This window comes from Prionailurus viverrinus, chromosome B4, assembly GCF_022837055.1.
Source record: "Prionailurus viverrinus isolate Anna chromosome B4, UM_Priviv_1.0, whole genome shotgun sequence".
Lineage (NCBI taxonomy): Eukaryota > Metazoa > Chordata > Mammalia > Carnivora > Felidae > Prionailurus > Prionailurus viverrinus.
In genome coordinates, this window is record NC_062567.1 from 76,974,774 (window position 1) to 76,999,201 (window position 24,428).

At 40.2% G+C, this 24,428-nt stretch overlaps 1 protein-coding gene across 4 annotated transcripts in view; it reads right to left on the bottom strand.

The window, feature by feature from the left end:
• LOC125169873 (cyclic AMP-dependent transcription factor ATF-7) overlaps nucleotides 1-6,264 on the bottom strand; it is an 86,752-nt gene extending 80,488 nt beyond the window's left edge. For all 4 annotated transcript variants that reach the window (XR_007153822.1, XM_047865720.1, XM_047865719.1 and 1 more), the window contains exon 1: nucleotides 6,139-6,264. The gene's annotated coding sequence lies outside the window, so the exon portion shown is untranslated. The remainder of the gene's footprint in view (nucleotides 1-6,138) is intronic.
• Nucleotides 6,265-24,428: the final 18,164 nt, after the last annotated feature.

Sequence of the window (24,428 nt, forward strand, 5' to 3'; positions counted from 1 at the left end):
TACATTTACTTTCAAAACTAAACTGAATCTTCTTCATTGTATACAGGCAGTGGGTATATTCTTCAAATCCTTCCCCCACCAAAAAAAGTTTCTAAACAAAAGGATAAACAAGAGAAGGAAAGGAAACAAAATACTATGACTTAAGGAAAGAAAAAAAAAAAAAACATTCTTTCAATACAAAGTGTCCACCAGGGAAATTTTGGAAAGAAAGTATCATGATGAAATATTTAAAGACATGAAATGACCCCAATGCAAAATATTTGTTGTTGTTGTTGACTTTTGTGTTTTGGGTTTTTGTTTTGTTTTGTTTTGTTTTCTGGTGTTTTTGCTCAAAGGAGTTATTTCTTCTCATTTATGTTCCTTACTTTTTGTTTAGCCATTCCCACTGGGTCAGCAGAACCATTTCAATTTCATTTTCTTTACACTCTATTTTTCTTCCTCATTCTTCAACATAAGTTCTTTGATCTGAGTTTCTATTTATGAATGTGTGGACTGGAAAGGACTTTGAGGGGTCGTCAAGTCCATCGTTCTGCTTTCCAGGAGAATTCGTAACTAAACAATCTCAGATGGATGAGAAGCTATCAAAAGAAGATGCATCCTGTCCCTAATGGCATGCTACTTTATTCTGCACAGACATTTCCATTCACAATTTGCAATTTTCTAAAAGTGAAAGTAAAAATTAAAACCCCAAAAGAGGAAGGTGCTTTAAAAAATGCATTTATCAGCTAAAACTGCTCAAACATAAATTCAACTATCAGGTCTAAAATTAACACACAGGAAAGTAATGTTGGCTGCCAACATCGTCTTTAGTCCCTAGAGAGATGTCTTCTGATTTCTGGCTTATTGCTAGCACAATTTTACCTACAGCACAGAACATGGCAAACTTAGGCCACCACATCAATAAACTGTAATTATAAATGTCAATTTTGTGTGTGTGTGTGTGTGTGTGTGTGTGTGTGTGTGTGTGTGTGTGTTTTCTTACAGGTGGTATAGGTTTTTATTCCAAACAGAAAATGAAAACTTAGGTCTAATTTGGAGGTATCAATATTATGGGGCAGCTACAATATAACTGTTACATGGGCAAAAGTTTAATTTTTTAATATGTAACTTAAAATGTCGAGGGAATGGGGCGCCTGGGTGGCTCAGTTGGTTAGGCGTCCAACTGACTCTTGATTTCGGTTCAGGTCATGATCTCACAGTCCTGGGACCAAGCCCTACGTTGGACTCAGCGCAGAGTGTGAAGCCTGCTTGGGATTTTCTCTCTCTTTCTTTTTCTCTCTCAAAAATAAATACTTAAAAATAAATAAATGAATAAATGAATAAAATGTTGAGGGAATGACATTTCTTCTTAAAAGTTTCTTTTTTTTCCTTCCTAAAAGTTTCTAAAACAGAATTTCACCTGATGACAAAAAACATCCACCTATGAAGAAACACTGTTAATCATTCTAGAATTGTTTAAAAAATAAAGAGAAAGTAAAAAAAAAAAAATAATAAAGCAGGACCAGCAATGTTGGAAATGGGAGGAAAATTACAGCTAAAAAATAGGGGAATTATTATTTTTTTAATGTTTATTTATTTTTGAGAGAGAGAGACAGAGCATGAGCAGGGGAGGGGAAGAGAGAGAGGGAGACATAGAATTCGAAGAAGGCTCCAGGCTCTGAGTTGCCAGCACAGAGCCTGATGTGGGGCTCGAACCCACGAATGGTGAGATCATGACCCAAGCCGAAGTCGGACGTTCAACCGACTCAGCCACCCAGGTGCCCCCAAAATAGGGGAATTATTAAATAGATGGCTTATGAACAACCGGCAAGTAATGTAGTGATCTATAAACACTAGTGTAACATAGCTAGGTAGCAACTAATGTCTAACTTCATTTCTTTTTTCTTTTTTTTTTTTTTAATGTTTATTTTTGAGAGATGAGAGAGGGAGAGAACGTGAGCAGGGAGCGGGCAGAGAGAGGGAGACATAGAATCCAAATCAGGCTCCCGGCTCTGAGCTGTCAGCACAGAGCCCAATGTGGGGCTCGAAATCAGGAACTAAACCCTGAGATCATGACCTGAGCTGAAGTCGGACGCTTAATTGAGCCCAGGAGCCCCTAACTTCATTTCATTTTTTAACAGGTCACTAGCCTAGGAGCTCAGGGATAGGTCAGAGACAATATATTTAGATTTCAACAAGATACCTCTTTATATTTCACAGGAAATGTAGGTTAAGAACATAAAACAGTAGGTGGATTCACAATTGAGTTTTACCCGAAAGGTTGATTAATGGAGTGCTGATTTACAGAGCATCACTCCACTCTTACTTATTTTTACCAGTGACCTAAAACAAACACATAGGGGTCATGTTTATGTCTTGTTTATCAAATTTATCTATCAATGATACAAATATGAGAATATGACATGAGGAATGGCCAAGAGGCTAAATAACATTATTAAGCTAAAACAATAAACACAAACTAACAAGATGACAATAACAAGGATAAATGTAAGGTCATCAATTACATGTAAAAAATTACACAAATTAATGCAATCTTAGACCTTAAGAACAGAGGTACCAAGTGCAGCAGAAAAGAGGCCATACTCTCCCTTGTACTATGTATTGATCAGATTATACCTGAGATGTCATTATTTCAGTTCTAGATAAGAAACCCTAAAGATTCAGGCAACCGAGTTGATGAGGAACGTGAACTTTATTAAAAATGGTCATTTGAGGAATGGCTGACATAACTTGGAATATCTACCCCAGTAAGAGAAGCCTCTCTTCATGGGACATAACCGTCCTCAAATATTTGAAGGGCTACCATGTTGACAAATAATTAGGTTTATTTATTGTAGCTGCAAATGGCAGAACTACAGAGCTTCAGCACAATGTAAAGAATGTTCTAGAAGTAGACCTCCAATAATGGGATAGGGTATCTGTGAAGTGGGGACCTCTTCCTTATAACATTGGGAAGTGAAAAGACCCAAGTACCAGGGATTCCAAATATAATGTATTTTCACATTTCATGAATATATTGATCCCCAAAGAAGCCTGCTGCAGGAAGACAACATTCAAAAACCAGATGCTTAAAAATTGTTTTCCTTGACATGTTTCTAAATAGGTGGAAGACCTTTTCTCTTTTTTAAAGTTTATTTATTTTTTTTTAGTATTCTCTCTCTACATCCAACATGGGGCTCGAACTCATGACCCCAAGATCAAAAGTTGCAAGCTACACCGACTGAGCCAGCCAGGTACCCCGATGGAAGACTTTTTCATGAACTCTAAAATCATAATACCATTTTCAGAGAAACCAACAACAAAAGAAATTAATGCTTCTTCTTTCTTAATGAATGCTGCATTTGTTTTTCTCAAAGAAACAACATCTGCATCTTAACTTTAGTACCTTTATCAAGGGATAAGGGACAATTATATGCCAGCCTGCCAACTAGTCTCAAGAAGAGAGCTGTCTTTGTTATGCATGTACAAGGCAACGCTATTTGCTCCACCTAAAACTTCCTTGCAAGGAGAAGACTCCTCCTTATCAGGCGTGGATGAGGCTGCTTGAACACTGACTCCCTCCTACTGAAGCCTAGGAAAAACTCCGTCTTGACATGTACAAAACAGTAACTCGTGAGAACTTCAGAGCAGCTGTGTTCAGGCAGAGCCAGGGACTTTACTTGAGGCAAAGCAGTATAGCTTAAGAGTTGGTTGAAAAAAACAATTTTCATTTTGGAAGTGGGAGAGGAAAGAGAAAGGAGGTACAAGAGCAGTATCCGTGAACATTTAGAAGCAATGGTAAACCAAAATGCTTAAAAATTACAACACTGAAACTCTTCCAGGATGTAACCTTTGATCCACAAGCTTAAAGATGAGGAATATTAGCACTCTCTAGCTTTCTGCTAGGTGTTAACACTAATGAAGGAAAAAAGAATCTTGCATTTAATAGTGCCCAAGTTAAAGCCATCACAAATTCTAGGATGGGAGAATAAAACAAGGGACTTTGCTTCTTCACTGTATATTTTTTTGTGCTGCTGTCAGGCAAACCGCAAAAATGTCTGAATGCCCAATAGAACTGCTGTAAATGTGAAATACTGGAACCCAATTCAGTAATTAACGCCAAAGTGTCAGTAATTAATTAGTCTTAATGTGTTGTAGGGGCAACTTTCTGGCCAGGAGAAAAAGCTTCAAATGGTCCCTGAAAACCGAAGGTTAATACAAAGCAACACACTCCAGCTTCTCTTTATGTAACAGCTTTACCGGCATTTCAGACATTATTTTGCTTCTCAAAAGTAAAAGAAGAGAAGGATGGAAAAGACAAATCTATGCAATAGAAAAGAAGTTATTAATTAATTGGCTGCGTTGGTTCAATCCATTATTAAATACACAACTATCAAACAAAGGGCAAAGGCTTGTCCCTTTGCTGTACAGAATTAAGAACTGGTAAGACTACTTAGTATAGCTGCCAAACTTTTCTTTAGCTTCTTTTCTTACAGACATGTTACATTTCGCAATAGTCTCCACTTACCTTACATCCTCCATGTTTAAGTACAAATTGTGTTTGATTTCCTCAACACTTGCCCTAAGATATTATGACATATCTTTAGCTTCTGAGTCTAGACACAAAGGAAGAAACTGAATTTTTTTCACTTTCCTGAAATACATGTCCATCTTATTTACACCGTTTAAAATATATAAGCTAATGAAAACTACCTACAGCCATCCATTTAACAACTCTTCAAGAATATAAGTGGATACGACATTTAACAAAACAAACTTCAATTGAGTATATTTTTCTGTGCTTACAAGAACTGTAAAGGCCGATGTCTTTATAAGAATTACTTTACTTACACTACTGCAAAGTTTTTAAACATAAGAATCAAGCGAGCTTGCCCAGAAAGCTCTGCAGACCCCCACAACCCTACACTTACTAGGACACAACCTTCGGAGATACTAAAATACTCCTCTATTAAGTAGAAAACAAACTTTTAAAGTTAGGAAAGTAGCAACGCGGCAATCTGGGTAGGAGGTGCCCTGGGTAGTAAACACCCCAGTCAGAGAACATAACAAGCAATTCGGAGCAACATGACTCCCAATGGGGCTCCAACTTGGGCTGCTTAAGTCCCAAGCCCCCATCCCTGAGTTTAGGAAGATAGGAGTGTAGGAAAAGGAAGAGAGAGAGAAAGGAAATCACAATAGAAGTGATGAAATTGTTCTATTTTTCTCCTCCTGTACCCCTATCCCACCATTCTTGCAAGCTGGTCACCAGACTAGGTGCCCTATACACCAAAAGCCCCGAATCAATATCCTAGGCTGCTTCTGACACCTAGGCGAAAAACGTATCTATCAGCTGTCTCCTTTCCAAACACCACCTCCTTTACCCCCTCTGAATTCCTACACCCTTCTCAAAACCGATGCTTTTTGACTACTAAGTACACCCCTATTAACTTCCTAAACTCATTCACTGAATCTTCTCCAAATTCAGACTTTCTCTCTGAAATCCTGTCCCTATGCTTTTTCATAATGCTGTCGAAATGCCAGGACTCCCGTTTCCAATGATTTACTCCTACCTATCTTTCCAACCAAACCCAGTGCCATGTTTTCACCTACTCTCCCTACCTCCTGCCTATTACCCCTGGCTCTTCCAATGCCAAGCTCCTAACACCACTCTTTGATAAGCCTGGGTCTTCAACCAATTTAGTACCCTTCCCCTTCCTCCCGTTCCACTCCATCCCCTGATCCTCCCATTAGGCTCTACCAGACTTTCATTCCCTCAGGATTCAACTCCCCTGTCCTTGCCACGCCCTGTGCCCCCCGGGGCTACTTACCCCAAGTTCTCCCCACACTTCAGGCCTCTGGCCCCGCCTTCCCCCCCAAAGGAAGGAGGCGGTAGGAGGGAGAGAAGAGGGGCGGCACTCCGCAAGGTAAGGACGATCTCTCATTAGTGTTCATCGCCGCCAATCGTAGCTTCCTTCTCTTTTATTGGCCGGCGTTAGCCCATGCCCCACCCACTTCCTCAGACTGGGCCCGGCCACCGCCTCAGCGCCCCCGTCCAACACAGACTGGGAGGGGAGACCCCGGCCTGGGACACTGGGACTGGCCAGAGTTGAAAGGGAGACTCTGCCAGATCATGGACTAGTTAATGTTAAAAGAACTCACCCGCTGGTAGCTCCGTCGCCTCCCGCCCGCCCGCGTTCGGTCCCACAATCTGTCTCCAGCTCCTTCTTTCCCCCCTCAGCGGAGCAGATACTTTCTTCTCGTCCGGCCAGGGGCTCTCACCTCTCGCGAGATGTGGGGGGTGCTGGGGGAGGAAGGGCGAGATCCGTAGGACCTAAGTTGGAAAGGGGCCGAAAGGCGGGGCTCCGGAAAAAAGAAGGGGCCGGGCTTTCGGTGCGTCGGGCTCGACTGGGGAGAGAGGCTGAGCGAATTCGGTACACACAGGTTACACGTGTTTGGCTGTGGAATATAGGGGTAAAACGAAAGGGAAAGGGAATCCTTCCAGACGCTTGTAGTGGTGGAGATCCAAAAGGTAGCGTGAAGGGGCGCCTGGTAGAAGAGGATGCGATTCTTGATCTTAAGGTCATGAGTTCAAGCCCCACCTGGGGTATAGCGATCCCTTAAATAAATAAACTCAAAAGTGTATATTCAAGTAAACATTATAGGGAATGCGATTATTTAAAAGGAGCGCACTTTGGTTTCCCCTCCCTTGGCCGCTAAAGGAGCACACTTGAATAACAAGAGTTTTGGGGTACCTGGGTGGCTCAGTTGATTCAGCATCAGACTCTTGATTTGGGCTATGAGCTCCAGCCGAGAGACGGAGCCTGATTGGGATTCTCTCTCTCTCTCTCTCTCTCTCTCTCTCTCTCTCTCTCTCTCTCTCTCAAAATAAATAAACGTGGAAAAAAAAAAAAGAAAAATGAAAGATTATACCTAAATGAAGCTGTTTTAAAAGAAAAAGGGGGCGGGGAGGGACTTGAGGCGGATACACAAGGGGATTCAGGTTGCCAAACAGTTGAGTAATTGCATTTTCTTCTTTGCACTTAGAATAATATCAGTGTGGCCATAACTCTGCTATGTGTGTGTCTGCATAAGGGGTGGGGATGGTAAGGGAACTGGCGACTTACAAATAAATGTGCAGGTTGTTTCTACTCTCCTCCAGAGTTATCACTTCCTTAATTGGAAAGTAATGTGAAATGCCCTTAATCCTAGAACTGGAGTGAATGTATTGGAAAAAACAAGCCACCTACCTAAGCAGTCCCAACTCTGTTATTTAGTTAGCCTGTGACTTCCAGCGAGATGATTCTCTGAATCTTTTTACTCTGGGGCTAGTAATCCCATTTTACTCAAAGAGTTGTAATGATCAAATGAGATAAAATATATAGCACTGGGAATTAAAGACACTACTTATTATTCAGTAAGTATCTCAACAAATACTTAACAGGACATAGTATGTGCAAGGCACTGTTCTAGGCATGGGGAGACGAGCAGACAGACCAAGTCCCGGCTCTGGTAGAAGTTATATCTTTGTGGGGAAGGGGAGACAGTTAATAACCCAATAAACACAAATATTTCAGTAGTGAAGAGTGCTTTCAGGGTAATGAGACAGCAAGTGGGGAGGTGGGGAAGCAACTTTTACTCCTGGCGTCGGGAAGGCCTCTTTGAAGAAGGAACATGTTTGCACCAGCAGTTGAATTATGAGAAGACAGCCTTGGGACGATTTTAGGTAAAGCATCAAATGGAAAGACTATATTAAAATTTGTTCTCATGTGGTAACCAAGATGGTACTTTAAAAAAAAAAATTAGGGGTGCTTGGGTGGCTCAGTGGGTTAAGTGTCCCAACTCTTGATTTCAGCTCAGGTCATGATTTCACTGTTCCTGAGATCGAGTCCTGCATCAGGCTGTGCACTGACATTGCAGACCCTGCTTAGGATTCTCTCCCTCCCCTTCTCTCTGTCCCTCCTGTGTACGCTCTCTCTCTCAAAATAAATAAATAAGCTTTCAATTATTATTACTTTTTAAGATTTTTATTATATATATATATATATATATATTTTTTTTTTTTTTTTTAGAAAGAGAGAGAGAGCACACATGAGTAGGGAGGAGTGGAGGGAGGAACAAAGAGAGAGAGGGGGAAAGACTCTCAAGCAGGCACTGTGCTCAGAACAGAGCCTGAGGTTGGGATCATGACCTGAGCCGAATTCAAGAGTCTGACACTCAACCAAATGAGCCCCCGGTTGTCCCAAAGATTTTATTTTTAAGTAATCTCTACACTCAGCTTGGGGCTGGAACTCACAACCCTGAGATCAAGAGGCACATGCTCTTCCAACTGAGCCAGCCAGGGACCCCCAAGATGGCACATTTTATGTTACATGGGGTTTTGCCACAATGAAAAGACCAACCAAACAAAAACCAACTTTAAAAAGTTACCATAATTTTAAGTAGAATTGACCCAAAGTACTACCAATGGAATCTATTTTCTCTCAGGTAACTTCCCTCTACAGCGTTATATTAGTTGGCTTTCTGAACTCCCTTCCTGAGATATCGTCCATCCTCATAGCACCCTCTAAAAAGTAGAAAGAATCCAGGTGATTTCTCCCTAGGTAACAAAGGTGAAACAGAAGCATAGAACCACTTATGTTCTTGTGAAGTGAATTGAGAAAAGTTGAGAGAAGTCTTGGCTTCCAATCTACTCTCCCCTGAAACAATTCCTAGTTAAAAGAATGCAACAATAGGGGCGCCTGGGTGGCGCAGTCGGTTAAGCGTCCGACTTCAGCCAGGTCACGATCTCGCGGTCCGGGAGTTCGAGCCCCGCGTCGGGCTCTGGGCTGATGGCTCAGAGCCTGGAACCTGTTTCCGATTCTGTGTCTCCCTCTCTCTCTGCCCCTCCCCCGTTCATGCTCTGTCTCTCTCTGTCCCAAAAATAAATAAACGTTAAAAAAAAAAAAAAAAGAATGCAACAATAGAAACAAATCCTCAGTGAAATGGGAGATTTGTATATAACAGAAGTGGCATTAAAAATCAGGGAGTAAAGGGGCACCTGGGTGGCCCAGTGGTTTAAGCGTCTGACTCTTGGTTTCAGTTAGGTCATAATCTCATGGTTTCGGAGATGGAGCCCTGCATCAGGCTCTGTGCTGAGTGTGGAGCCTACTTGGGATTCTCTTTCTCCCTCTCTCTCTGCCCCTCCCCAGTTCTCTCTCTTTCTCTCTCTCTCAAAAAAAAAAAAAAAGTAGGGGGTAGGGGTGCCTGGCTGGCTCAGTCAGTGGAGCCTGCGATTCTTGATCTCAGGATTGTGAGTTTGAGCCCCATACCAGGTGTAGAGATTACCTAAAAATAAAATCTTAAAAAAAAAAAAAAAGTCAGGGAGTAAAGCGTTCTACAAATTGTGTTTGGACAATTGACTATTACTCTATACATACAAAATAATAAATATAGTAGCTAACATTTATAGATCTTGCTGTGTTCCAGGAACCATTTTATTTTATTTTTTAAAAAAATTTTTGGGGCGCCTGGGTGGCTCAGTCGGTTAAGCGTCTGACTTCGGCTCAGGTCATGATCTCACAGTTCATGAGTTCGAGCCCCGCGTCAGGCTCTGTGCTGACAGCTCAGAGCCTGAAGCCTGCTTCAGAATCTATGTCTCCCTCTCTCTGCTGCTCTCCTGCTCACACTCTGTCTCTCTCTCTCTCAAAAATAAATAAACATTAAAAAAAATTTTTAATTTTTTTTTAATGTTTATTTTTGAGACAGAGAGAGACACAGAATGAGCAGGGAAGGGGCAGAGAGAGAGGGAGACACAGAATGTGAAGCAGGCTCCAGGCTCTGAGCTGTCAGCACAGAACCAGATGCAGGGCTCGAACTCACAAACCATGAGATTATGACCTGAGCCAAAGTCAGACATTTAACAGACTGAGCCTCCAGGAACCATTTGAAGTGTTTTACATGTATTAATTCATTTTCCTCCAAATTTATATCTCCAACCCCTATCTCTCCCCTGAACTGAAGACTAATATTTCCAATTACATACTTCAGAAATCCACTTGGATATCTAATGGGAATTTCTTTTTTGTTTTGTGCGTGTGTGTGTGTGTGTGTGCACGCACGCGCGTTAGTTTATTTGGTTTGGGTGGGAGGGGAGGAGGGGCAGAGAAAGAGGGAGAGAGAGAATCCCAAGCAAGCTCCCTGCTGTCAGTGTGGAGCCAGACATGGGTCAACCCCACAAACCGTAAGATCATGACCTGAGCTGAAACCAAGAATCGGATGCTCCTGAGCCACCCAGGGGCCCCTCCGATGGGTATTTCTTTTTTGTTTGTTTTTATTTGTTTGTTTGATTGATTTAAATATTAATTAGTTAACATAGAGTGCGATCTAATGGCTATTTCAAACTTCGCCATGTCCAAAACAAATTCTGCTTTTCTCTCCCACATGTGTCCCTAGTTTTCTCTATCTTGGTAAAATTCCGCGATTGTCCCAGTCGTATTTTTTTATTGAGATGTAATGCATATACCACAAAATTCACCTTTTAAAGTATACAACTTAGTGATTTTTAGTATACTTACAAAGTTATGCAACCATCACCAGTTTCCAATTCTGGAAAATTTTCATCACCTCAAAAAAGAAAGTCCATACTCACTAAATAGTCACTCCCCATTTGCCCCCTCACCAGCCCCTGGCACCCATCAGCCTACTTTCTGTCTGTGGATTTGCCTGTTATGGACATTTTAAGTATATGGAATAATATAATATCTGATCTTTATAATATCTGAAAACATGTCTGGCTTCTTTCATTTAATGTAATGTTTTTGAGGTTCATTCATGTCAGTGTGCATCAACACTTCATTCCTTTCATGGCAGAATAACATCCCATTGAATGGATATACCAAGTCTTGTTTATTCATCAGTTGATGGACTTTTGGGTTGTACCCATTGTTTTGGTATTGTAAAATAATTTTGCTTTGAGCATCATATACAAGCTTTTAGGCAAGTATTGTTTTCAATTCTCATGATAAATACTGAGGAATGGAATTGTTGAGTCATGTGGTAAGTATTTAACTTTTTGAGAAATGCCAGATTTTTCAAAAGCAGCTGCATCATTTTACATCCCCACCGACAATGTATGAAGGTTCTAATCCCTCCGCATCTACAATCTACACACCAACAATTATATTGTCCATCTTCTTGATTCTCACCATCCCAGTGAGTGTGAAATAGTATCTCACTGTAGTTTTTATTTATGTTTCCCTAATGACTTACAATGTTGAATGTCACTTCATGTGCCTATTGGCCACTTATATATCTTCTTTGGAGAAATGTCTATTCAGATCCTTTGCCCCTTTTGTAATTGCGTTGTCTTTCTATTATTAAGTTATAAAAGCACTTTATATATTCTAGATACTAGACTCTTATCAGATATATGATTTGCAAATACTTCCTCCCATTCTATGAGTTGTCTCTTCACTTTCTGATGGTGATGGTGTTTATTTTGAAGCAGAAATTTTTTTTTAAGTTTTATTTATTTTTATTTTGAGTGCGAGTTGGGGAGGGGTGGAGGGAGAGGGAAAGAGAGAATCCCAAGCAGGCTCCATGCTGTCAGTGCAGAGGCTCCAATTCACAAATGGTGAGATCATGACCTGAGTTGAAATCAAGAATTGGATGCTTAACCACTGAGCCACTCAGGCACCCCACAAGTTTTTTAAAAAACAGTTTTAGGGGCGCCTGGGTGGCTCAGTCGGTTAAGCAGCCGACTTCAGCTCAGGTCATGATCTCGCGGTCCGTGAGTTCGAGCCCCGCATCGGGCTCTGTGCAGACAGCTCAGGGCCTGGAGCCTCTTTCAGATTCTGTGTCTCCCTCTCTCTGACCCTCCCCCATTCATGCTCTGTCTCTCTCTGTCTCAAAAATAAATGAACGTTAAAAAAAAATTTAAAAAAAATAAAAAACAGTTTTAGTCTTTAATTTTTTAATTTTTTTTAAATTTTTTTTTCAGCGTTTATTTTTATTTTTGGGACAGAGAGAGACAGAGCATGAACGAGGGAGGGGCAGAGAGAGAAGGAGACACAGAATCGGAAACAGGCTCCAGGCTCTGAGCTATCAGCCCAGAGCCTGACGCGGGGCTCGAACTCACGGACCGCGAGATCGTGACCTGGCTGAAGTCGGACGCTTAACCAACTGCGCCACCCAGGCGCCCCTTTAATTTTTTTTTTAAAGTAATCTCTCCACCCAATGGGGACTTGAACTCATGACTCCAAGATCAAGAATCCAACAATGTTCTACTGACTGAGGCAGCCAGCTGCTCTGAAACACAAAAGTTTTTAATTTTGGTAAGGTCCAATTTATTTTTGCTTGTTTGTACCGTTGGTATACAACAGTAATCTAAGAACACAGAGATTTATGCTTGTATTTATTCTAAGATTTTTATAGTGTTAGCTTCTGTATTTAGATCTTTGAGCCATTTTAAGATAACTCTTTCTATATGGTATAAGGTAGGGATCCAATTTCATTCTTTTGCAAATAGATACTCAGTTGTCCCAATACCATTTGTTGAAAAGATTATTCTGTCCTCATTGAATTACCTTGGCACTCATCAAAATCAGTTGACCTTAAATATTTGGGCTTATTTTTGGAGTCTCAATTCTGTTCTATTGTTCCTTAGGTCTATTTTTATGCCATATAAAAATAGCTCAATAACTCTAGTTTTATAGTAAGTTTGGAAATTGGGAAGTGTGAGTCCTCCAACTTGGTTCTTCTTTTTCAAGATTGATTTGGATATTCTGGGTCCCTTGCATTTCCATATGAATTTTAGAATCAGTTTGTCAGTTTCTGCAAAAGAGCCAGTTAAGATTTTGATGGAAAAAAAAACAAATAACCTAATGAAGAAATGGGCAAGAGACATGAATAGACACTTTTCCAAAGAAGACATCCAGATGGCAAACAGACACATGAAAAGATGTTCAACATCACTCATCATCAGGGAAATGCAAATCAAAACCACAATGAGATATCACCTCATGCTGGTCAGAATGGCTAAAATGAATAACTCAGGAAACAACAGATGTTGGTGAGGATGTGGAGAAAGGGGAACTCTTTTGCACTGTTGGTGGGAATGCAAACTGATGCAGCCACTCTGGAAAACAGTATGGAGGTTCCTCAAAAAATTAAAAATAGAACTATCCTATGACCCAGCAATTGTACTACTGGGAATTTATCCAAAGGATACAAAAATGCTGATTTGAAGGGGCACATGTACCCTAATGTTTATAGTAGTGTTATCAGCAATAGCCAAATTATGGAAAGAGCCCAAACGGTATATATTTACAAGATGTGGTACATATTTACAATGGAATACTACTCAGTGATGAAAAAGAATGAAATCTTGCCAATTGCAACACCATGGATGGAACTGGAGGGTATATATTATGCTAAGTGAAATAAGTCAGACAAAGACAGATATCACATGCTTTCACTCATATGTGGAATTTGAGAAACTCAACAGATGAACATGGGGGGGGTGGAAATAAGATAAAAACAGACAGGGAGGCAAACCACAAGAGACTTAAATACACAGAACAAACTGAGGGTTGCTGGAGGGGAGTATGTGTGTGTGTGGGGGGGGTGTTAAATGTGTGACAGGCATTAAGGAGGTCACTTTTCGGGATGAGTACTAGGTGTCATATGTAAGAAACGAATCACTGGGTTCTCCTGAAGCTAAGACTACACCGTATGTTAACTAACCTGAAATTCTTTTTAAAAATTAAATTAAAAAAATTTTTTTGATGGAGATTGTATTGAATCTGTATCCATTTGGGGGGTATTACCATCTTAATAATGTTAAGTCTTCCAATTCACGAACATAGGATGTCTTTCCATTTATTTTGGCCTTTTTTTAAATTTTTTAATACTTATTTTTATTTTTGAGAGAGAGAGAGAGAGAGACAGAGTGCAAGCAAGGGAGGGGCAGAGAGAGAGGGAAACACAGAATCCAAAGCAGGCTCCAGGCTCCAAGCTGTCAGCACAGGGCCCGACGCGGGGCTCAAACTCATGAACCGTGAGATTATGACCTGAGCCGAAGTCGGACGCCCAACCAACTGAGCCATCCAGGCGCCCCTATTTTGGTCTTCTTAATTTCTTTGAAATATGTTTTGTAGTTTTCAGTGTACAAATCTTTCTCTTATTTTGTTAAATTTATCTATAAGTATTTTTCCTTTTGATGCTATTGTAAATGAAATTGTTTCCTTAATTTCATTTTCAGATTGTTTATTGCTACTATATAAAAATACAATTAATTTTTTAAAGTAATCTCTACACCCAACATATGGTTCAAACTCACAACCCCAAGATCAAGAGTCACATGCTTTGTGGACTGAGCCAGGCACCCCACAATTAATTTTTATACACTGAACTTGTACCTTGCAATCTCACTGCATTATTTATGAGCTTTAATAGATTTCTTGTGGATTCCTGAGGATCGCTTGCAAATAGAGATAGTTTTTTTACTTCTTCATTTTCAATCTAGATGCTTTTTATTTCTTGTTTTTTGCTTAATTCCTGTAGCTAAAACCTTCAATAAAATTTGAATGGAAGTGGTGAGTGTGAGTATCCTTGTCTTGTTCCTGATTTTAGGGGGAAAGATTTTAGTCTGTCACCATTAAGTATGCTGATAACTGTAAGCTTGTTGTAGATGCTGTTTATCTCATTAAAGATTAACAGTAGTGGGTACCTGGTTGGCTGAGTTGGTGAAGCATCTGATGCTTGATTTCGGCTCAGATCATGATCTCAGGATTGTGGGATCGAGCCTTGCATCAGCCTCTGTGCTGAGCATAGAGCCTGCTTAAGATTCTCTCTCTTTCTCTCTCCCTCTGCCCCTCTCCCCTGCTCGCACACTCTCTCTCTAAAATAAAATAGAATTTAAATTAAATTAAAAAGAAAATATTAAGAGTAGGTTTGTTGTAGATGCCCTTTATCACATTAAAGATGTTTGTTTCTATTCTTAGATTGCTGTGTTTTTATCATGAAAGGGTATTAAATGCATTTAGAAAATATACCCATTGAGATACTAGTGTAATTTTTCTCCTTATCCTATTAGCATGGTGTATTACATTGATTGATTTTCATATATTAAACCAAGCTTGCATTTGGGGAATAAATCCCAGCTGGTCATGGTGTATAATCCTTTTTGCATGTTGCTGTATTTTGTTTACAAGCATTTTGTTGAATATTTTTGTGTATTTAAGAGATACTAATCTGTAGTTTTGTTTTCTTGTGGTGTCTTTATCTAGTTTTGATATCAGGATAATACTAGCCTCATAAAATGAATTGAGAAATGTCGCTTCCTCTTCTATGATCCTAGGATTTTCTTTGTGGGAAGTTTTGTGAGTTTTGTTTTGCTTTGTTTTGTTCTTACTGGTTCAATCTCTTTACTGGTTATAGGTCTATTTGTATTTCTTGAGTTGGCCTCTGTAGTTTGTATCTTTTCAGGAATTTTTCCATTTCTTTTAGGCTAAGTTTTTTGGCATATGCTTCATAATATTCCTTTATACTCCTTTTTATTTCTGTGAGGCTGAAGTAATGTACTTTCTTTTATTCCCATTTTTAGTGAGTTGAATCTTTTCTTTTCTTTTTTTGAATCCTCTCTCTTTTTATTTTTGTCAGTCTTGTTAAAGTTTTGTCAATTTTGTTGATCATTTCAAAAGAAACCAACTTTTGGCCTCACTGATCCTCCCTATTATTTCTATATTCTCTATTTCATTCTCTAATCTCTATTATTTCCTTCCTTCTCCTTCTTGGTCCTCTTTTTCTTTTCTTTTTTTTTTTTTGAGATTATTTATTTTTTAATTTTTTTAAAGCTTACTTATTTCTTTTAAGACAGATAATGTGACAGAAACACACTCCTGGTGTGGAGCTGGATGTGGGGCTCGAACTCACGAAACCACAAGATCATGACCTGTGCCGAAACCAAGAGTCAGACACTTAACCGACTGAGCCACCCAGGTGCCACTTTGAAGATTTTTTAAAAAAGTAATTTCTACACCCAGGGGGACCTGGGTGGCTCAGTTGATTAAGGGTTCTACTCTTGATTTTGGTCATGATCTCATGGTTTGTGGGACTGAGCCCCACTTCAGGCTCTGTGCTGATAGCACCCAGCCTGCTTGGGATCCTCTCGCCCTCCCTCTGCCCCTCCCCGACTCATGTTCTGTCTCTCTCTCTCTCTCTCTCTCTCTCTCTCTCTTTCTTTCTTTTTTTATTTCTTTTATTTTTATGTATTTGTTTTTAATTTTATTTTTAATTTTTTTAAATTTACATCCAAATTAGTTGCATATAGTGCAACAATGACTTCAGGAGTAGATTCCTTAGCGCCCCTTACTCATTTATCCCATCCCCCCTCCCACAACCCCTCCAGTAACCCTCAGTTTGTTCCCCATATTTAAGTCTCTTCTGTTTTGTCCCCCTCCCTGTTTTTATATTATTTTTGTTTCCCTTCCCTTACGTTCATCTGTTTTGTCTCTTAAAGTCCTCATATGAGTGAAGTCATATGATTTTCGTCTTTCTCTGACGAACTAATTTCACTTAGCATAATACCCTCCAGTTCCATCCACATAGTTGCAAATGGCAAGATTTCATTCTCCTTGATTGCCGAGTAATATTCCATCATATATCTATACCACATGTTCTTTATCCACTCATCCATTGATGGACATTTGGGTTCTTTCCGTACTTTGGCTATTGTTGATAGTGCTGCTATAAACATGGGGGTGCATGTGTCCCTTTGAAACAGCACACCTGTATCCCGTGGATAAATGCCTAGTAGTGCAATTGCTGGGTCATAGGGTAGTTCTATTTTTAGTTTTTTGGGGAACCTCCATACTGTTTTCCAGAGTGGCTGCACCAGTTTGCATTCCCATCTCTTTCTGTCTCTCAAAATGAATTTTACAAACATTTAAAATAAATTTTAAAAAAATCTCTATACCCAGCATGGGACTCAAACTCACAACCCTGAGATCAAGAGTTGTACACTCCACCGACTAAGCTAGCCAGATGCCCCTTTGCTCTTGCTCTTCTTTTTCTTTAGCTTAGCTAATTGATTTGAGATTTTTTTTTCTATTTACTACACTCACTTGTAGCTATAAAATTTCCTGTAAGTATTACTTTCACTACATTCCATAAGTTTTGATAGGTTGTGTTTTCATTTTCATTCATCTTGAAGTATTTTTTTTTCAGATTTTATTTTTAAGTATGCCCTACACCCAACATGGGGCTTGAACTTACAACCTCAAGATCAAGTCACATGCTCTACTGACTGAACCAACTAGGTGCCCCTCAAAGTATTTCCTAATTTAACTTGCAATTTTTTCTTTGACCTGTTGATTATACAGGATTGAGTTGTTTAATTTCCACATATTTGTGAGTTCCCTGTTTCCTTCTGTTATTCATTTCTAATTTCATTTCACTGTGATCAGAGAACTTTTTTTTTTAATTTTGTTTTAGAGAGAGAGAGTGGAGGAGAGGGGCAGAGGGAGAGAGAGAGAGAGTGGAGGAGAGGGGCAGAGGGAGAGAGAGAGAGTGGAGGAGAGGGGCAGAGGGAGAGAGAGAGAGAGAGAGAGAGAGAGAGAGTCTTAAGCAGGCTCTACACTCAGCATAGAGCCTGACATGGGGTTTGATCCCACAATCTGGGATCATGACCCGAGCCAAAATTCAAGAGTTGGACACTCAACTCACTGAGTCACTCAGTCTTCTTGAGAACTTTATTTAATTTATTTTATTTTGTTATGTTATTCTATTTTGTTTATTTTTTAATGTTTATTTATTTTTGAGAGAGAGAGAGAGACAGAGTGCAAGGGGGGAGGGGCAGAGAAAGAGGGAGACATAAAATCCGAAGCAGCCTCCAGGCTGTCTGCACAGATCCCAAGGTGGGGCTTGAACTCACAAACGGTTAGATCATAGGGCACCTGGGTGGCTCAGTCGGTTGAGCGTCCGACTTCGGCCCAGGTCATGATCTCGCGGTCCGTGGGTTCGAGCCCCGCATTGGGCTCTGTGCTGACAGCTCGGAGCCCGGAGCCTGTTTCAGATTCTGTGTCTCCCTCTCTCTCTGACCCTCCCCTGTTCATGCTCTGTCTCAAAAATAAATAAACATTTAAAAAAATTAAAAAACAAATGGTTAGATCATGACCTGCACAGAAGTCGTTTGCTTAACTGACTGAGCCACCCAGGTGCCCTGAGAACCTTTTTTTTTTTTTAAAGTAGGCTCCATACTCAATGTGACATTTGAACTCACAACCCCAAGATCAAGAGTTTCATGCTCTACTGACTGAGCCAGCCAGGCACCCCCAAAGAACTATTTTACTATGATACTTTGCACAGTTACAATGTTTTAAAAATTATAAAGACTTATTTTATGGCCTAATGTATGGTCTACTCCGGAAAAGGGTTCAGGTGCACTTTAGAAGAATGTGTATTCTGTGATTGTTGGATGAGATGTTCTATAGATACTTGTTGAGTGTAGTTCGTTTATAGTTTTGTTCAAATCTTCTTTATCTTCGTTGATCTTCTGTTGTTCTATCAATTACTGAAAGTAGGGTATTTCCTGTCAACAACATGGTTCAAATTTCAGTTACCATGGTATATGAACTGTGAGTACTTGCATGAAGTACAAACTTCACTGTTAGCTCATCAGTACACAAAATACTTTGTAGCTATGTGCATCACGATGGGTAGCAGTCATGTCACTTCTTTCAAAGTCTGTCAGTGATTGGTCACTGTGCATCTGTTATTCAGTTTACCCCAAAACAGCACAGGGTGTAGTTGCATTGCCTTCTTGTCTTCCAGGGATAGCCCATGTGACATCTACAAAAATGGATAATTAACGGAGGTTACTGGCCAACAAATGTGATAGAGAAGGAAGACATGAAAAGGGTAATGCAGGAAGTGAAATTCAAATTGAATACAACTGGAATTTCAAAAAGATAGCTGATCAAGGGAATATTGACACTGGTGGGTGCCATTCTAGAGACTCGGGATAAGCAAGCAAAGGAACTCAGTGAAGGTGAACTTATTGCCATAAATGAGGAAAGTGACAAAAAGGATGAGATGTCCCACAGCAAGTGATGCTGGCAAAAAAATTCTCATTGAAGGAACTCTCAGATTGTTCATGGCATAGAAAGTGCAAAGGATAAAATGTTGGAAGATAATACAAATTTAGAAAGGAGGCTAACAATTTACCAAGGCATAGAAAAGATTCTCACTTGTATAGAAATATGACAATAAGCATTTTCTGTACTCTTGATACAAAGAAATAAGACACCTTAATTCTAGAAAAAAGAAAAGAAAGTGTAGTACTGAAGTCTTCAAATATTATTGAACTATTTATCTCTTCAGTTCCATCAATTGTTGCTTCATGTATTTGGGGGCTCTGTTGTTAGATACATTTATGTTTGTAATTGCTATATCTTCTTGATAAATTAATCCTTTTATCATTTTTAAAGTTTTATTTATTTAAGTAATCTCTACATGACTCAAACTCATGACTGTGAGATCAAGAGTTACATGCTCTACCAACTGAGTCAGCCAGGCACCCTCCTTTATTTTTGAAGAATAGACTTGCTGAATATAGAAGTTTTGGTTGACAGTCTTTTTCTTCCAGTACTTGTAATATGTCACCCTACTGTCTCTGGCCTTCATCGTTTCTGTTGTGAAATTACATTGAGGATCCCCTGTACGTGGTGAATCACTTCTCTCCTGCTGCTTTCAAGATTCACTTTTTAGGGGCGCCTGGGTGGTTCAGTTGGTTGAGCGACTGACTCTTAATTTCAGCTCAGGTTGATTCCAGGGTCATGGGATTGAGCCCCACATTAGGCTCCATGCTGAGAGGGGAGCCTGCTAAAGATTCTCTCCTTCTGCCTCTCTCCCCTACTTGATCTCTTTCTCTCTCTCTCTCTCTCTCTAAAATTAAAAAAAAAAAAATTGGCGTGCCTCAGTGGCTCAGTTGGTTAAACCTCCAACTTTGGCTCAGGCCATGATCTCATGGTTCATGAGTTCAAACCCCACATTGGGCTATCTGCTGTCAGCATGGAGCCCACTTCAGATCCTCTGTTCCCCTCTTTCTCTGGCCCTCACGTGCTTGTGCTCTCTCTCTCTCTCTCAAAAATAAACACTTAAATTTGATGGTAGCAGAGACATAGGAGTGTATGCATTTGTCAAAACTCATCCAGTTGGATATGCTGATATGTAAATTATAACTGAATGAAAAATTAAATGAAATTAAAATGTTTTAAAAATTAAAAAAACAAGATTCACTCTTTGTATTTGTTTTTTGATTGTGTGGTTATGATGTGTGTAGGTATGAATCTGCTTGAATTTTTCCTACGTGGAGTTTGTTGAACTTGGATGTGTAGCTGATGTTTTTCATGAAATTTGGGAAGCTTTTGGCTGTTATTTTGTCAAATATTCTTTCTGTGTTTTTTTCCTCTGCTCTTCTTCCATGTATACTTGATGGAGTATTACAGGTCTCTGAGGCTCTGTCCATTTTTCTGCATTCTTCTTTCTTGTTCCTCAGACTGGATAATTGCAATTCGCCTGCCTTTAAATTCCCTATTTCTCTCTTTTGTCTGTTCAAATCTACTGTTGAGCCCTTCTAGTGAATTTTTCATTTTAGTTATTATATTTTTCAACATCAGAATTTCTATTTGATTCTTTTAAAAATAGGTTCTATATTTTTATCGATATTCTGTTTGATTAGTCATTCTCTTTCATTTAGTTCTTCATACATGATTTCTTTTAGTTCTTTTAATGTATATATATATATATATTTTTTTTTTTTTTACTTTTTTTAATGTTTATTTATTTTTGAGAGAGACAGAGACAGAATGCGAGTGGGTTAGGGGCAGAGAAAGAGGGAGACACAGAATCCCAAGCAGGCTCCAGGCTCTGAGCTGTCAGCACGGAGCCCAACATGGGGCTCGAACCCACAAGCCATGAGATCATGACCTGAGCCGAAGTCGGACGCTCAACCGACTGAGCCACCCAGGCGCCTCTATATATATAATTTTTTTAATTTATTTTTTTTTTTGAAAGAGAGAGAGAGCACAAGTGAGCGAGTTGCAGAGAAAGAGAGAGAGAAGCAGGGCTCACCCTGGGCTCATGAAGCAGGGCTCAAGCTCATGGACTATGAGATCATGACCTGAGCCAAACTCAGATGCTTGACGACTGACCCATTCAGGCACCCCTTAAATTTCTATTTTTTTAAAGTAATCTCTATACCCAAGGTGGGGCTTGAAATCATGATCCCAAGATCAAGAGTGGCATTTTCTACTGACTAAGTGGGCCAGGTGCTCCTGAGTATATTTTAAATGTGATTAATCAAAAGTCTTCATCTAGTAAGTCTATGGCCTTTCTCAGGGACAGTTTCTTTCTTTGTTTCTTTGTTTCTTTCTTTGTTTGTTTCTTTCTTTCAACATTTATTGATTTTTGAGAGACAGAGAGAGACAGAGCATGAGTAGGGGAGGGGGCAGAGAGAGAGGGAGGCACAGAATCTGAAGCAGGCTCCAGGCTCTGAGCTGTCAGCACAGAACCTGACGTGGGGTTCAAACTCACAGACCACGAGATCATGACCCAAGCTGAAGTCGGACACTTAACTGACTGAGCCACCCAGGCGCCCCTCAGGGACAGTTTCTACTGACTACTTTTTTTCTTGTGTATAATCCATATTTTCTTATTCCCTTGAATATCACATAATTTTTTATTGAAACTGGACATTAAAATATATTAATGTGGGGGGCGCCTGGGTGGCTCAGTTGGTTAAACATCCGACTTCGGCTCAGGTCATGATCTTGCAGTTCATGAGTTCAAGCCCTGCATCCGGCTATGTGCTGACAGCTCAGAGCCTGGAGCCTGTTTCGGATTCTGTGTCTCCCTCTCTCTCTGCCCCTCCCCTGCTCACGCTCTGTCTCTCTCTCAAAAATAAATAAACATTTAAAAAATAAATAAATATATTAATGTGACAACAATGAAAATCAGATTCTCCCCCCTCTCCAAGGTCTGTTTTGATGCTGTTTGTTGTTAGTTGTCATTGTTTTTGTGTGTGTGTGTGTGTGTGTGTGTGTCTTTTCTTTTTTTTTGTTTAGTGGTTTTTCTGAAATAATTCTGTAGATTCTGGGGGTGCCTGGGTGGCTCAGTCGGTTAGGCGTCCAACTCTTGATTTCAGCTCAGGTCATAATCTTGTGGTTTGTGGGTTCGAGCCTTGCATCAGGCACTGCACCAACAATGTGGAGCCTGCTTGGGATTCTCTCTATCTCCCTCTCTCTCTGCCTCTCCACCCCGCCCCCCCCCAAATAAATAAATAAACTTTAAAAAATTCTGTAGATTCTGTTTTCTTTGTTTTTTTTTGTGTGTGTGTCCACTGAAGTATCTGCTCAATTAGCGTAGTAGTCAGCTAATTATTGGTCAGAAATTTCTTTAAATGCCCGGATCCAGTATATCTTTGCCAAGGGACTCTTAATGCATATTGGGGCATGCCTTCAACACTCAGGCAGGCAGTTCTTTGCCTGAAGCTTCACTTCTTGATTGTGCAGAACCTCAATGTTAGTCAATGGTGAGAGTTTAAGAGCTTCTCAGGTCTTTTCTGACCATGTACACAGCTTTATGAATGGGTGCATGGTCCCAGGAATCTCCCCAGGAATATATCAGAACATACTCCAAAGCCCCTTATGGACATTACAATCCCCAGATTTTCCTTTAAAATTTTTTGGTTAGCCTATTTTTATTTTTCTTTATTTTTTAATGTTTATTTATTTATTGTAAGACAGACATGGAGAGGCAGGAGAGGGGCAGAGAGAGAGGGAGAGAGAGAGAATCCCAAGCAGGCTCCACACTGTCAGCGTGGAGCCTAATGCGGGGCTGGAACTCATGAACCATGAGACCATGACCTGAGCTGAAACCAAGAGTCGGACACTTTACTGACTGAACTGCCCAGCCACCCCTGCTTAGCCTATTTTTTAAAAATATATTTATTTAGGTAATCTCTATGCCCGACGTGAGGCTTGAACTTACAACCCCAAGATCAAGAGTTGCGTGCTCTACTGACTGAGCCAGCCAAGCACCTCCAGCCAAATCCTGTAGAGCCATCCTTGGTATCTGTCTTTCTCAAACATCCCCACATCAACAAATACTGTAGAGATAACAGATCCTCTACCTTCAAAATATATTCAGGATCACACCTCTTATTTCCACTTTCATTGCTATCACCCTGATCTAAGTAAGCCACCTCTCTCCTCTCATTATTTTCCAACACCACCACCTCTTGACCTTTCCTCAGACTGCCAAGCATGGTCCTGTTTCAAAACCTTTGCATTTTCCTACAAGATATACACATAGCTCCTTCCCTTACTTTCTTCAAATCATGGTCCAAATGATACTTCTTCAGAGATGCTCCCCTGACCGCTCTACACCTCATACCACATCAGTCTATCCTCGTCTCACCCCATTTTTTCCTAAAACTTATCACTACATGACGTAGTGTGTTCACTTATATTTATCATCTGTCTCCTCCCATTAGTCAGGGACTTTGTCCACTGTGTTCATTGTTGTACCTTCAGTGCCTAGGACTGTACCTGGATCATCTGGGGATTCAATAAATTCCAGTTGAATGTACTACCAAATATCTTCCATTTGCTCCTCCAGATTCACTCTTTCCCTTCTTTCCAGTGTGCATATCGACATCATCAGTGGACTTCTTTGCCCTCTGGCCTCGGCCAATGCAGAACCCCAGTAGGAGTTTGGAAAAGAAAACAGTGAACTCAAGAGTACTTATTCCCCAGGCTACTCCCTGCCCAATTGCTTCAGGTTTATCCTGTCCCTGGATCTAAGATCATTATCTCTCCTAAGGTGACCCTTTGTACATGGAGTCTGCTTTCAATAACCATTGCCTACCTTCCTCCTCCCTTTTGGCCTCAGTGTTATGATAGTTTCTTTGTTGTTACTACCCTCAGGATATTGTACTATTCCTTGTGGTTTCCCTACACCCAACCATACTTTTGTGAATAAACCCATCTCTTATCATTCTTTTTTTTTTTTAATTTTTTTAACGTTTATTTATTTTTGAGACAGAGAGAGACACAGCATGAACGGGGGAGGGGCAGAGAGAGAGAGAGAGAGAATCAGAAGCAGGCTCCAGGCTCTGAGCCATCAGCCCAGAGCCCGACTCAGGGCTCGAACTCACGGACCGCGAGATCGTGACCTGAGCTTAAGTCGGATGCTTAACAGACTGAGCCACCCAGGTGCCCCGCATCTCTTATCATTCTAATTTAAGAGTAACATTTATTTCCTTTGGGTCCCTGCCCGATACAGATGAGTAATGCTAAGAACAACTCTATGAGGTAGACATTACCATTCTCATTTTACAGATGTGAACTTTGAGGCCCAGAAAGATGAAGAAACTTGCCCAAGATTACATAGCTAGTTAGTAACAAAGC